Source organism: Rutilus rutilus, assembly GCF_951802725.1.
Source record: "Rutilus rutilus genome assembly, chromosome: 18".
In the NCBI taxonomy this organism is placed as follows: Eukaryota; Metazoa; Chordata; class Actinopteri; order Cypriniformes; family Leuciscidae; genus Rutilus; species Rutilus rutilus.
Window position 1 is genome coordinate 16,794,209 of NC_140231.1, and position 16,547 is coordinate 16,810,755.

General features: G+C 36.1%; 1 protein-coding gene and 1 long non-coding RNA gene across 4 annotated transcripts in view; one reads left to right on the forward strand and one right to left on the reverse strand.

Moving 5' to 3' along the window:
- The window catches only part of nrxn2a (neurexin 2a), a 432,089-nt gene that overhangs the window by 305,340 nt on the left and 110,202 nt on the right, over nt 1–16,547 (forward strand). The gene's annotated exons all lie outside the window — the stretch shown is intronic.
- On the reverse strand, nt 5,013–9,414 carry LOC311277105. 3 transcript variants are annotated; one of them, XR_014625162.1, is made up of 4 exons: nt 7,924–9,414; nt 6,827–6,900; nt 6,404–6,506; nt 5,013–5,581 (listed from the first exon to the last, which is right to left on the reverse strand). It is a non-coding gene; the product is annotated as an uncharacterized lncRNA (long non-coding RNA). The 3 variants fall into 3 exon arrangements; XR_014625163.1 differs by having other exon boundaries at nt 6,827–9,414; XR_014625164.1 differs by lacking the exons at nt 6,827–6,900; nt 7,924–9,414 and adding an exon at nt 6,633–6,762.

Consider the following 16,547-nt stretch of genomic DNA (forward strand, 5'->3'; position numbering starts at 1 on the left):
TCAGTCAAAAGACTCTCCTACAGGACATTTTAAGTTCATTTAGTCAGGTCAACAAATGGACTTCCCTCTTAAATGCAAGTGGCCGGCACTCGCGTTCAGCGGGATTACAAAGCGCTTTCTCGCCTTTCTCTTGAGCTCCTCGGATGGGATCCACTCTTTGCGGGAGAACACTCGAGCCCTCTCAGAAATCATCAGTGACAGCGACGTAATCAGATCAGCCGTGCCTTGAGCCGTGATTGCAGGAGACACTCGAGCCATGCAATCAGCCTAGCGTTTTCTCTGGAACGCCTTCGCTTTTCTTCCTGCGCGTACATGCAGACTTTCCCGGTCCTCGTCACTCACTTTTGACTCTCACCTTTGAGTGACTGCTTGCCTGCGTGTGAAGCCGAGGTGCTGTTTTTGCAGTGTCGTGCACTATTTAGAGATCAAGATAATCGCTAGATACCTGAAGAGCAGGCTATTTTTTCTTTTGAGCAGGGTGCAATTTGATGACGATTATGTTGAATGCTTTGGTGAATGCAGGCAATCAGAGGGAGCCGTTTGAACGTATGGTTCATAAGCACCATGACCGCTGAGCTACCGTTCGAGGGTGCTCCGTGTTTATCACAATCCCCTAATTACCTACATCCTGCTGAAAGAGGCCAGCGTGAGCCACTTTGTGTTGGTCCAATTAATTACATGGTTTAATTTCAGTAGCGAATATACAACAGTACTGTCAAAGCCGAGCAGCAATTACTACTGCACTGTCGCACAAGGCAAATGGCTTAATTAGACGCTCTTAACGACCCTGGAACTGGCCGTTGTTTCCTTTTCAGCTGTGACGGTAAACTTGTATTTTAGTCATTTATGCCTAAACAATAAAAACTTGAGTGCATTTACTGTAGCCTACTTTTTACAGATTTTTTGTAAAATATCAGACCTGTTTTCTAGGTCCAGCACATTTCAGTTATTTCAGTATGAAGTGAGAGAGGGACAATCTGTGACAGAATGGGTGAGATTAGACATTTGGGCAGCAGCACTGAAGAAGACATATGGGACAGGCAATGTGACCGTCTTATTAAGCAAGCTTGTGCATTTGAGCTTGAATGCAAGCCTCCATTCCGCAGGACATTTGTATGACATTTGCAAATTAAACTTGTGTGTGTGTGTGTGTGTGTGTGTGTGTGTGTGTGTGTGTGTGCTTTTTCACTCCAAGTATATATATATATATATACACTACCATTCAAAAGTTTGGAGTTCAGTTCAAAAAAACATTTAAAAAATGAATACCTTTATCCACACTCAAAAAAAAAAAATCGTTGGTGTAACTTAATATAATTATGACACATTTCCACGCATTTGAATTATGTTATCTCAGCTTAATCTAGGCAAATAGAACCCATAAGCAAAAATCATTGATTCAACTTATTTACTATGGTTGGACACAGCTTAATTTAATGTCAACATTTGTCAGCCCAACTAATTTGCAATGTTTTGGACCAACTAATTTACTTAATTTGCATCCAACTTATGCGATTGTTATTTTCATCATACATTAATATTTCATTTATTTTAGTGACAGAGATGTAAATTGATAGACTACAGCTAGCTATTTGCTAGCAGTGGCACATATCAGCATCTTAAATGCTAAGATTTACATGCTCCTTCAACCAAAGCAGTTAAAAGTAACTGAATCAGTCCACAGCCAAACAAAATGCTCCACACGTCTCCACAATGGTAACCCACTGTAATTTAAATGGTTCTAATAATTCCAATGTAATTGAACATTACACACAATTACACACTATCAAGTCTTCCCCTTTTCTCATTTTCTCAAAAAAAACCATAAAATAACACTTAATTTTAACATTTATTCTCTCTTAATTCAACCATATGCAAAGCATGCTGGGAACGAACAAGCACTGCCCAGTTTCAGTTGATGCAACACAAATCATTCATGTAATCCAACACAAACGGATTAAGTAACCTTAAATTTTACATATTAAGCAGATTGAACACAATCAAATTAAGTTAGGGCAAAATGGCAGTTGGCGTCGCACTATACTGCCTCCCGCTGGATGTAAGAATTTTTTACTTAACATAAATGGTTTGTGTTTAGACAACACGTTAGGATTTTGTACTGTTAAGTTGAGACATAATTACGTGGACCTTAATAGAAAAAAAACATTTAAAGTCAACAAACACAATTATTATAAGTAAACTAAATATAAATATATTATGTAAAGTGCACAACCTTCCTAGTTCATTTTTTTGAGTGCAGCAGTGATGCATTAAATTGATCAAAAGTGACAGGAAAAACATTTATAACGTTGCAAAGGATTTCTATCTTTCTTAAATGTTTCTATTCATCAAATAATCTTATCACGGTTTCCGTAAAAGTATTAAGCAGCACTTCTCAAACTGCTTAAAAAAATCTTGAGAAGCAAATCAGCAAAAGAATGATTTCTGAAGGATCATGTGACACTGAAGACTGGAGTAATGATGCTGAAAATTCAGCTTTGCATCACAGGAATAAATAACATTTTAAAATGTTTAAAAAAAGAGAGCGAAAAAGTAATTTTAAATTGTAATAATATTTCACAGTGTTGCTGTTTTTATATGGAATTTGTAACTGAGTGAGTGAGTGAATAATGTATAAATATATGCATTGTATCACAAGAGATAAGCATGGTACTAAACATTACCAATCCATCCACTTTAATATATTAACACTATGATTATCACAACATGCTCACACTACAAGCAAATGTCAGCATCATTGTGATTAACATTTCAAGTCATTACACACAAAGTCCAGAGGACAATTATGTTCTTGCAGTAGTGCGGAGTAAAACAACGTAACGGAAGACTTATCTTACATTAATGATGAATGTGGCCACTTCTGTTCAACTAGCTGTTCACAAAGCGTCAAAACTATTATTTAAGACCTCTTGTGGTTTAAAATGATTTTCAAATATTCAAAAGTTGAATATACACCACTGACTAAACAAAACTAAATATAGTAAAATATAAAAAATAGACAATATTGTATGTAAAAGTTCACACCTCCTACGCAGGAGATAATACAGGGTAATTCACACCTGCTGTGATTGTCTTCAGGTTAGTTTCATTTTCTGAAATGCATCTTGTAATGGGCCCAATATCAGCTAAATGTTTTTCAAACAGCACTTTCTATGCCTTTCCATGGATCCTTGACCGGATCGAGTTCTAGGTGTGGACTGGGAAAGTACAACACAGTTAACCCTTTTGTTTTTAAACCTTTCCAGTGGCACTTTTTACTGTTTGTTTCAGATCCTTCGTCCCAGTTCTCTTACTTATCTCTGCTTTCCCTGAGGATTTTTCTGTACTTTACTCCATCCATCTTTATGAGTTTTCCAGTCCCTGCTGCAGAAATGCATCCCCGGAGCTTCATACACTCTCAGTGTGATATGATGTGTGTTGTGCCAGCATGAGACACTAAAGCTCTGTTCCAAAACCTAGTGGGCTACTGCACTAGTGCCTACATAGACAGCTGACTTCTAAGGCAGCATCCTAACAGTCATAGAAACTCGTAAGTTACTGACACCGAATACTCTACATAAGCATCATAATACAATACATAGATAATATTCACATTCTTCCAAATGGAAATGAGACTCTAAAGGACAGTTATACAGTCTGTTTAATATTATTGCACTTTTTTCATACTTTTCTTTTCTTTCATATTTTTGTCAACAGAATTTTTTATTTTATTTATTTTATTTTTTTATGTTGCATCAGCTGCATGATTGACAACCAGGTACACAAAAACAATGCATTGTACCTCTGTCACTCACTGCCTCATTTCAATTCACAAATAAAAATAAACATGGACTAATGACCATGGATTTTCAATAGTTTGACGTTAAGCTAATGGTGCGATACTCTAAAAAGTTGTTTGACGCTGCTAAAATCGGGCTTATTATCATAGTTTTCTATATTTCTCAGTATTGAATGAAATTTTTATTTAAAAACGGAGAAAAAATTATTAAATTTGAATCCTGAACCAATTCATGCTTCTGGGAAATCTCCAGTCCAATTATGGGTTAAACCAAAACCAAAAAATCCTGTAGCTTTTGTTTTAAAACTCTCCGTACAAGCAAGGTTTTCGAATGCTATTATTATCTCATACTTAGTTTCTCCCATCTGTCATGTCGGACTGGAGCTTCTTTACTCATTGACTTATTCTTATCTCAGGAAGAAGGCCAGTTCTGTGCAGATTCACAGTTGTTCCATATTCTCATACCTTTTTAATGATGGATTTCATTGAGGTACTTCAGTGCCTGTGTAATTTGTAACAACCCTTCCCTGCACTGTAAAAAATTAGATGATCAATAAGTTATGACAACATACTGTATGTTTTTACATTGCTTTAACTCATCAAAATAAGTTAAGCAATTTCCCATTTTATTTTACAAGTTGTACAGGATTCAACTACATTTTTTAAGCCAGTTTAATGTCATTTAAGTTGAAATGACTTAAACATCCAAGTTGATTGTACTTAAAAATTGAAGGCAGTCTTGGTTCTGGTTGATGAATAAGGTAGTGTTTCTCCTTGGCACAGTTGCATTAGCTTATGTAATCTTTGCTGACACAAATATATCTGTTAATACACAACAATACTACACTGTAAAAAATAAAAAGTTGAGTAAACTTAAAAAAGTGAAGCAACCAGCTGCAAAGCATTTTTGAGTTTACTCAACTTCAGTGGTCGAAGTTCATCCAACTACCAGTCCAACTCAAAGAAACGAGTAAGCACAACTACAGAGGTCCTGAAGTTCAGTAAACTCAAAAAAGCTTTGCAGCTGGTTGCTTCACTTTTTTAAGTTGATTCAATTTTTAACTTTTTTAAGTTGATTCAACTTTTTTACTTTTTTAAGTTGATTCAACTTTTTCAAATATCTCACCCAGATACTTGTACAGCCTTCACATTAAGAATCCAAATGCAGGGAGTAAACCATACTGTAAATACAACACAATACAAAAGACATTGCTATCATTACAGAACTTATTTATTGACAAATATTCTGCAAAACAACACATTTTCTATTTGCATTAGGTACACATATTTTAAGGTGATGAAGTTCTATTCCACTCTTCAAGATTTATTTAAAAAAAAAAAAAAAAAACACTATGCACAAAATTAGAGTACAAACTGGAATAAATAAATGCTCAACCTTACAATTATCCATATGGATTGCAGCTACTTGGACAATCTTTTGAAGGACTATGCAAAAAAAAAAAAATCAGCCTTGCGGAGCACTTTAGGTCAAGATAAATAAACGTTTTTTTTTCTAAACAAACTAAACAATTTTTTTCTTAACCAGTTACTACTGGTGTATTTTAATGCTTTAGAATAGTTAACATTGGGGCCATAAATCAAGCCAAAGAGGAGAGTAACAACTGTGGCAAAGGTCTTGCACATTATCTGGCCCAAACTGCTCTTATAGTACTACAGAGAGGCACCTTATATTTGGGTTTGAGTGGACAGTGGCAACATCATCTTCAACGATAGTTAAGGTCCTCATCTTCTCCCCTTGTGAATGTCTTCTGGCTCTGTGTCCTGCAGTAGAAAATAAATCAGCATAAAATTAGGGTCATTTTTTTATTGTATTGAATTATGTTAGACCACAGAGTGTTCCTAAAGGTCTGCTCATGTAACTTCACTTGAAAAGTAAAGGTGGTCATGTTTTTTAAGCATGTTCAAATTCAGCCATAGAGCTAAAACTGATAAACGGAAAACATTTTCCCAACTCCAAACAATGCCATATCAGCATTGATGTGATTGCCTGTGGCATTCGTCCACAGCAGAATCCACGGCCATTCTGATTTAATGCTTTTTTTAGTTTTAGTTTAGTTATTTTAGGTCACCCAAAATCGTACATGTATTAAGGCACACATTCTGTTCATCACCCAAAACTGGTCATATTGCATCAGTGAAGATTGGTTTAAATCACTAGAGTCACATGGATTACTTTCATGCTGCCTTTTCTTGTTTATATCTCCTATATTCATATTCTTTCATATTATATTAATTTTATTTACTCTGCTATTGCTACATTACTGTTTAACCTTATGATTGTGCACTGTATTGTTTTAACAGGTTAGATATCAGAGGGAATGTCTCCGGACAGTGTTGTGAAGCAGTCATTTTCCACTGTCTTTGCTTTGGTAAAATAACAACTTGTTGAATTTGTGCTATCAGATGAAGTCAAACTGATCACTGAGAAAGTTTCAACTACAATTATTTAATAAAGTAATTTTTACCATGACTTTGTCTGTTGATGATAAGTTTTGTATATCACACAAAACCTATCTCTTAACAGCATCTGGTAAATAGGTGAAATATATCAGGTGTGAGTGTATATGCTGATGATCTTCTTACCAGGCAAGTCTTCAGGATGTTTCCAGACTTTTCCCTCATAAACAAAGGCAGACCTTTAAGAGTTGTAGACTTTCTTTGAGGAAGCACATTGGAGTTTCTGTGTCTGAAAGACAGAAAAACAAATACGGAACAAGTTATATACAAAGTGAAGCATGGGAATTACCTTGAAAAAGAGATGGCACCATTCAGCCTTTAACCAGAGAGATATGATCACATGCAAAATAATTACTTGATGATCAAGTGAGGATCTTCATCTCCACCACTTGCTCTGTACAACTAGATGTGTATTCATTTAACCAAGAGAAAAAGGTGCTCTTCGGATCAGTTTGTGTGATACTGTAATACTCAACAGAGACCCTGAAAAAAAACAAAAAAACATTGTTGAAACAGTAAGAAACAGTAAGTAAATTCAGTTCAACTCACCTGATCTTTTAAAAAATAAAGGCCACTGTTTTAGCACATCCAAGGATCTTGTCACTGTACTGATGTTCTTTAGTCTAAAAAGGACAAATACAACAGAACAAAGATACATAATTTTATTAAACAAAACAACAACAAAAAAATCAGTTACAGTAGGTTAATTTAACATGTAGCAAAAATAATACAGAAAATGAATAATCAAATGTGAAAAAGAATCAATGCATAGGTTTCACTGTATTTACAGCGATTTTGTCTTTTGTTAATTGATTAACATTAAGGATTTAGCCTAATATTTAAGGATACACAATATTTTTATCCTATTCACTTTAAAACATACCGCACACATACTACCCATTCTATTATTTGATATGCAAAGCTAACATACATATTTTTAACATAACACATTAGTTTTGCATAGGCTTCTATTATTACATTTTTCCTCTAAATTGTATTGTATTTAATTATATTGCACTACTGTAGAATGACTGAGCCTCAACCTAAGCATGTACAAATTGTAACTGAAATTTGTATACGTGACAAATAAACTTGAAATTAAATTGAACGGACTGCGGTCACTTTAAGAGCTCATGGATCTAATACTGAAACATCTAGGTTTCACCAAATTGGTTATGTTCACTTAAGACATTGCCGACTGTGTTTACTTGAATACTTTTTTTGTTTTGTTTTTTGTTATTGACATAATTGTATGTGTATGTCATTATTAAAACGCAATACGCCACGAAAGATAGCTGAATTCGCACTCAGATTCTGTCCGAGTCCAAGAGAAGCGGCTTTCTGTCTCTCAATCAGCGCAAGCACCGCATTTAAGTCTTTATTCACGACTTACTGAGCTTAACATTGTTAACATCTTTTAAACACCATGCACGTCCTTGTCCTTCTTTTTCAAGCATGTTTCCTCACTCTAACGTTGGTCTGGGTAACGTTAGCACGTTAAGTAGCAATGTGCTACGTGGATAATCTCTAACAATAGAAACTTATCGTCACCACGAAATATATCTTTTAACATAATACTATATTTTATCAACATATGTGTGCAATTTATAGCCTATTTTCATTCATAAAGCTTAAAGAAAACTTACCGCAATCAGATGAAATCCAGTCCCTTCGATAGCGTGGTTGGAGGAGGAAACCCCAAGTAACGTACAGCGAGACAGACTGCGCATGCGCGATGACGGGAAGTTAAACGTTCGAACTATGAAATCAAAATATTAAGTTTTCTCAACTTAATTGTTTGTGTTCATTGGACAAAATAGTAGTGCACTTGCAGTTAAATAGTTTTTATAAGTAAACTCAACATTGCAGTAAAAAATTTGCCCACTCAACTTAAAATTTTAAACTGAGTTAACAATTTGCAAGTTGGATTTTTTACAGTGTATCAAAAATGAAGAGCAATAGTTAGCTTTCTGCAGGTTGTCTACTTCCAGTGATGAAACTACTGGAAGAGATGTACAGTTTTACAGCTGTTGATTACTCCCTCCTGTATTGTTATAGAACACCAACAGCCAATGCAGCAGTGATCTTGCACCGTAAGCAACAACACATAGACACTCTGAGAATAATGCATTGAGAAAACTGTCACCACCACAAATTAAAACTCTCCTGCTTAGGCAATTTGCATATTCCCGGTTAGTATTCTCTCTTCACGCTCGCCAGATTGAATCAGCCTGCCGCTCGACTTGTTTTGATATGCATGTGAGTTAAAGTTAAGAACGCTGTGCATATTTCACAGATGTGAGAGCTATAGACTTTGATGAAATCAGCCGTAGCCCCCCCGGCATGTGTCAAGCCATGTCCTAGTTTGTAACCTAGCAACCGTTGGGGAGCGAGATCAGAAGACCCGTTTCCACTATACACTGTACACTATGTGAATGCACTCGGTTTTTCAGTCCAAACCGATGAGTGTGGGATTGACACGAATGAGCTTATAATAAACCTACACGTTTATATCTAATATAGCAACAGTCTAGAATAGCAGTGTACATGGGCCACGAGTGTTTAGATTGTGATGTGATGGGCTTTTAGTAGTCAAAATAATAGCAATTCTCAAAGAGCTTTCTTTTGTCAACGGTGGAAAGAATACATTTTCCTTTTCTCCTGGATCCTCTGGTTGCTGTGGAGACGGTCCCTACCTGAAGGAGCAAGAGTTCTTTTCCATCTCCAATTCCGCAGAGGGAGGATGCGGTCGGCAGCCTGCGGGTTCAGCGAGGATGCTGTTTGTGTTTGGCAGGAGTTTTGAAATACCCCAGGGCAACGTCACAGGGCCTCTTCCCCTCTTTGTACCTCAAGGTCTATTGGTATCGGCGCAGTTAAAAGAGAAATGGTGTCATTATTATTGAAGTACTTTTACTGAAATATTGAAGCTGTTGTCTTTTACCCAAGAGGATCTTTTTGGCCCTCAAGAATATCCTGAAACACTCACTCACTCACTAATTCTCTCTCTCTCTCTCTCTCTCGGTTTTCTAGTCAAGTAATTGCACGGTCACCATGCAGCATTTATTTTGTTGTTGGTTTCAATGTTATTGTGTCATTTTCAATATTCTCTTGGTGTACTACAGTTATTTTCAATTATTCCCTTGAAAAAAAAAAAAGATTGCACTCTTTCGGAATATTTATAACACTTCAAAATGTTCTAATTTTAGAAAGCAATTCACAGCTTCTCTTTGATTGGATGAGTCTTGTGTTTGAAGCAATTACTTTTACATTAGCTTTTTATTTTTTTAAATATCTAATCTCGGTCTAGGAATATACACATTTTATTCCTCCCCTTGTTTTAAATGTATTAGTCGTGAAGCCACGGACACCGTGACTGGTGAACCATGCCAGAAAACAAATCTAGCACTGTTTGTATCATAATAACAACTGGTGGAACAATGATGCAGTCGCAAACTGCTTCCCTGAGGACAGGCGTATGTATTGAATCCAATGAAGCGAGGGGCGTCTGGCAGTGGCTTTAACCCGTTACAGATCCCCTAGAAAAACTAATGAAATTATACAAGGATATTTCCATCCAAACTGGACCGGAGTCACTCGCTGTGGAAATTGGCTTGAGCCGCTTAACGTTGTCCAAAATTTGATGCACGTTCTTTCCTCCAAGGTGTTTAATGATAAGATGTGCCTTGTAATTGTAACATTTTTATTCTTTCTGCAACGATATTGAGGAGGGAAACAAAGGCTTTGTTTGGTAAATGTGCTTTCATGTTTTGTTGCCAAGTGATGAAGCGTGTTCTTTCCAAGCTTGTGCCTTGATTAGGTGGCGGTTCTGTGCTGACGCAGAAACTATTCACCCATATTCTGCACAGACAAAAATCTGTCCTCCTCCTTTCACAGCTACAGTAGACACACATTTCTACATTGAGTCTTGGTGCCGAAAATTCTTGGCCGAAATAAAGCTGTGGACACATTGAGCCAAACACTGAAATGAATCATTTAAAATTAGCCGTTTGTCGTTAGTTGTTTTGGAATTGACTATATATATATATATATAATCATAATTAAGAGATTCATATAAAAATATTACATTTTATTTGGTGTAATTTTCAATTTTAAAAATGCTGATTAATGGCAACTATATTGGAAAACTAACTATTACAAACCGAGATCTTGTTATTATAAATACAATTTTTTTTTTTTTTTTTATATATATACTGTATAAATATTTTAAATAAACTTAAAACATTAATATATATATATATAGCTATTAATGTTTTTAATGCATAGCTATAAATATATATATATTTGTTTGTTTGTTTGTTTGTTTTTTAAATAAGTGATATATATTATACATTTTTTTAAAGTATACATTTAAAAAAAAAAAAATGTGTACCAATTCACATACACATGCTCTGTCAATGTTTTTACAAGAATTTATGACATTTTCAGCCGACATTGAAATTCTGGTGTGTCTTTCCAGCATCAACATATCAGTGACTTTCATCATTAGTGTGTTCTGCTATGTATGCTGACTCGGATACGACATAAACAAAACTACTTTGAAAACCACGACTAAAAAGAACAGACATCGCCATGTCTAAATGTGCAGGTGTCTATTTCTAAGCAAGTTCTCATTCTATCTGAGTGTGAGCAAACCTGTGAAGAGATTGAACGTTGTGTTAAGGTTGGTTTGTGTGCCTTATCTTAAAGAAGGGAGGCAGGGGTGCTTAGAAGGCTGTATTCAGAGCCCGAGCTCCTGTCCCTGCTGAGGAAATCTGCTCTGCATATATTATCACTGTGTGTTTAGAGCCTCCGCTGTGCAGGTTGCTCTGCATATATTTGACGCAGCTTGCCTCCTTGATACTCATGTGACAGTGAAGGCGACATAATGATGAGCTTTATATAGAAGCCATGGCACATATTGCTGTGTGAAAGCAGCACAACACTAAGGCTCATGTTTTAAAGATGCAATGCAAGTAGAAATTGAACTGTAATATTAAAGATGTGGTATACATCTAAACAATGCTGCAGTGATGTTGGTGAAAGATTTAAGTTTGACTTTTGTGATGTCCAGATAATTTCTGTTATCTTTAATTGCTAAAACCTTAATAGCTATGTTTATATATGGATGTATGTTTTATTTAGTTATTTATTTATGAAAATGATAATGGCTAAAGAGCTTTCAAGCTGTTCACACTTTGACAATAAAAAAAAACGCTTAAAGGCCCGTTCACACCAAGAATGATAACTATAAAGATAACTATATTAGCGTCCACACCAGCAATGTTACACACTAGTTGTGGTGTGAACTCTGCTATTCTTTAATATTGAGAACGAATTTTAGAACTATATCTTTATAGTTATCTTCCTTGGTGTGAACAGCATTAATACATGAAAATTCTAAAATATAGCCCCTTTAAGGCTGCCCAAAACTTTATTTCTTAGATGTGAATAGTCCAGTAAGTGGTTATTCAACTGAAGATTAATATTATTCAAACAGACAAAAAGTCCATTGTTTTTTTTTGTTTTTTTTTTGTGTGTGTGTGTGTGTGTGTGTGTGTGTGTGTGTGTGTGTGTGTGTGTGTGTGTGTGTGTGTGTGTGTGTGTGTGTGTGTGTGTGTGTGTGTGTGTGTGTGTGTGTGTGTGTGTGATTCCTTTACATTTGAATTTATTGAACACTTTATTGAACACACAACTTAATTGTTCATGAACTGACGATTAAACTTGATAAATGGGAAATGCAGTTTTAATATTTGAACTTTTTTAGCATCCAATCAGCCATAACTGAACATAACTGGTCAGTCTCACTTTTTATCTGGATGTTTCTTAAATCTTAGTCCCTCTAACTCTTGTTTTTACCTCTTATACCTTAAAGTCTACTCTACAGCATCTCTGTTACTCTATTTTCTCTGACTAAGCATTTACCTGGACTGTTTTTCATCTCTGTCGCAGGTTCTTCCTATCAACCTCATATTTCTTTGTCATGCAGCAAGCTTGTGAGACTTATTTTATGCCCTCTCTAGTCCCTATAGGCCTCAGCATGCACAGTTGGTCCCCACAATGAAAATAATTGGGCAAAGTTCATGAATTAAAAGATGTGTTCTGAGCACAGTGAATTCAGCTAAAGTTTTTTTAATGTGAGGTTCAGTGCATTCTTAGTGGGCCTATTAGGGTCAATGGAGCCATTCCTTATTCAGGAGCAAAAACATTATATTTATAGATTATAATTAAAGACTGAGCGTTTAATCATGACTTTTGCAGTAGCTACAAATACTCATGAAATTAATCTTTTCAATATATACCAAGAAAATAAATAATATCAGGTTTCATATGAAAAACAATTCTACTAGTTGCATCGCCGAAATTCTAATAAAAAAAGGCGCTTTATGGCTTCTCAAGCAGCAAACTTTGATTTCTAGAGTAGCAACACATAATTACAAAAAAAACTGAACATTCAGTTGCCTCATTCAATTATCTTTTCAAAATATACATTTCATATGTATTTCAAATTAAGTAACATTGATATATAGGCCCAAAAAAGCCTACTATGGGCCACTTTTACTAACAGCTCGCTCCAGTGCAAACCCTCTTGTGGCATTAAAATAATACTGTCAGGATTTACTAAAGACGCAGTGGAAAAATAAGCGCTGGACAGTGTAATTTTTGCAGCTGACCTTATTGCATATGCTTTTATAGGAGTTTCCCTTTCAGACACAAAATCTATGGCAAGAGAGTATTTAAATGAATCATGCAAGGTGATTTACTAAGGTCCACGCTAGTCAATTTACTGGTATTTGCGCCATTATATTGAACGGCCAAAAAAAGCATGTCTTAAACCAGACGCTAATTTGCACCGCTCTTGATAGATTGAATTGGTCATTATGGAAATGATCCGGCTGTGTCTGTGTTCTTTAATATGTTCATTGTCAGTAAATCACCTGCAGAATTTGCAAGTCCTATTGGCGCTTTTATGGGATTTGCCCTGTTTAGTAAATCTGGCTTATGTAAATGCTTCACATTTTAATTAAATTGAATAAACACTTCAGTTATATTTAATTTTTAGATTAATTAGCAAAATTGTTTTTAAAAACTGCTGATCAAACTGGACAAATTGGAAGTACTATTTGACATTTTTCAACATCCAATTAACCATAAAGAAATATGACTTGTCAGTGTAAACTTTTCATCTGGATGTTTTTTTTTTTTTTTTTTTTTTTTTATGCAAAAAGTACTTATATTAGCAAGGTTCACAAGTTTAAACCCATTGTATAAATGCACATTTTGTTTCATGGCAGTCAGTGGATTTATATAAGGATTGGGAAACACATTTGTTTGCATTTTATTTTTAATAATAAAAATGATTTAATTAGTCACATGTTATTTATACCTCAAGTCTCAAAATGTCTTGTGCCATATGACCAACTGCTGTTGAGAAGAGTGGCAATACTAACGGATAGCTTTCTTCAGGTATTATAGGGCAACAAATCAGTGCTGTAGAAAGACTCGTATTGTTCCATTTTTTTTTTAATTTTAGTATTGACTTGGTACCCAACTTCCACTCCTTTTGACATTCCTCGTCTACACAGCCGTGACAACAGTACCTTTCAGACAGATCAAATCACACTGCCATTGTGTGAGGAGATTTTCAGGTACTTAACCTCTCCTGTCCTCTTATTCTCTTTCTGTCGGTTCTCAGCACAAAGAGGGACAGACACACCTCTTGACATGGGCCTTTTTCCTCTCTAACAATGTGTTCTGGTCCCCTCTCTCTCTCTCCTTGTTCCCTCTCCCTTTCTTTTGTTTTGTTCTGCTGCATAGTGGCCTCTGAGTCATCAGTCTACGTGCCTCCAACAGAGAGTGTGTGTGTGTGTGTGTCTGACTCGCACACACACATTACTTTCCTGGGGGCTCCATACCTGCCTTTGGAACACTGCACTAAGTTAAATGAGAGAGAAAAAAGAGGCAGAGACAGAGCGAGCGAGAGAGAGAGAGAGAGCGCTTGATGGAAATATTAAGACACAGGTGAGCTGCTCTCTTAGTGCCCCTCCACCACACAAATGGAACTTGATTCACTCTGTTTCTGTCTGCCAGCAGGAGAGTGCTTTTGCTTTTAAAGAGACCTAACTTTTAATGTATCTTTATTTACCCGAATAAAAATACATAAATATATAAATATTTTTCCACATATTTTATAAATGAATAAATACAGATTTTTAAATGCATACAAAAACTAGCGCATTAAACAAAAAAACGTGGCTGTTAAGGGCACTATGTTCTTCAAGTGAAATCAAAAAAACGAATTGGAATAACATCCTTTCGAACAAAATCAGGCCAAAGTTTGTTTCGGGAATTCGAAACATGTTGTCGATGCAAAGTTCGCTCTGGCTGATAAACACCTTTAAACACTACCATTGGTCTGTGGCGATGATGTAATGGGTAGGTGTGGCTCTGTGGCTCCGCCTTCTTTGATGCGAAAATCGTCTCCGGTTCATTTGTTCTTCGCAGTCTGTTAAGGTCAGATGTCCGCGGGTAAAAACACACTAGTGAGCTGCTTTATAGTAGAAATTGAAGTTGCAATTCTGACATATTCATGATTGCTAAGTTTATTACTGTAAAGTTTATTATACTTTGAAGTAATTATTTTTACCCCTAAGTGAAGAACGCAAAAGAACTTTGCCATAAGTATGTCAGAACCTTCAGCTTAACATTAATTTGGTAATGATGCAATGAAAAAACAACCGCCCCTTAAAGATTCTCTAATGTCCCCAACTTATTTGTGAAATGCTTTTTTTTAATTTGCATTTTATTAATCCTTGTTTTTGAGAGAGAATCAGAGCAAATGAAACCGTCATCAACTGACTAGAGTGCATGCATTTCTTTGTCTTTGTATTTAAAAATTAAAGCAACAAAAGCTTCTAAAAGTCTGTCACCCAGCTCAATACTACTAGCAGGAATGCATGTGATTCATGTGATATGCTCCTGAGAGGGACTCCAGTGTGGAAAATAGCACACAGCGTAGCCTAAAAACATCACTCAGTCTTTTTTATTCACAAGAGCAAGCCAAAGACTCAGATTGAAAGGTTCTTGCTAAACATACAGCCGTTGTCGTTTATGTGCATTCGCCTCACTATGTAAAGTTATTGGCAGCACACAGCGTGCACTGCTGTGATTTAACATAGCCGTTGCGTCATGTGGCATGAATTGCCCTACAGACCACCCATTGCATAAAATCAGAATCTGAAATCTCTCCAAATCTCAGTCCGATACATTAGCTGGGTTGAGAGGTAAACATGGCTCACAAGCATTGTTGCTCAACAGAGAGCTCGAGGCTCATTCTATTTTAATGCTTTTCTTTTCAGGCAGTGGCAGTCCTCCCAGAGTGCATTGGGAGGTGGAACCCGAGAGCCTTGTGACTAATGCAGCCACCGTTTTCAGCCACACTCACACACCGGTTTCTACATGTCAGCTCTCGCGCATTAGCGTTGCATATTTTATGGCCGCCATTATTATTTCATCCATTTCCTTTTTATCCATCTGCTCTGTGCGCTGCTGCTCCATGCACTGGGACAGGTTCAGACGGTCTTCCAAGTTCAACAGTCCTGTGATCTGCGTGGAGATTCACTTATCCTGTTTGATTCTTAGGCCGTGTTTAATATTCAAGGACCAAGTTTTGCACTGTGGTCATTTGTAATGAATTTAAAAGCGAAGTGGAAACAAACAGACATTTTTGCTCTAGTCCCTTTCATGTACTTGTGCAGTACATACAGTCGTGGTCAGAAATATTGGCGCCCCTGGTAAATATGATCAAAGATGGCTGTCAAAATGAATTTGCGTTGTTTATCCTTTTGATCTTTTATTCATAATTTTTTCACAAATCAAACCTTTCATTGAAGTTAAAGTGAAACTTCAGTGGGGGGAAATTGGGGGGAAAATCACATTATGAAATGTTTTGTTTTTCTCCAAAACCCTTTTATTAAATGCTTTTTGCAACCTCCTTTTTCCAAGAAAACAGCTCTGGGTCTTGGAGAACACCTGACAAGAGATCAGAGAGCATTCCTCCATACAGAATCCATGTTGGCGCTTCTTCTCATTTTGTGCTCAGTGACACATTTTTGTGTTGATTTTGATGTTTGTTTTGGATAGTTGTCCTGATGGAAGATCCAACCACGGCCCATTATAAGATTTCTAGCAGAGGCATGTCAGGTTTTAGATTTTTTTTTTATCCATTGGTATTTGCTAGAATCCATGATACCAGGGATCTAAACAAGATGTC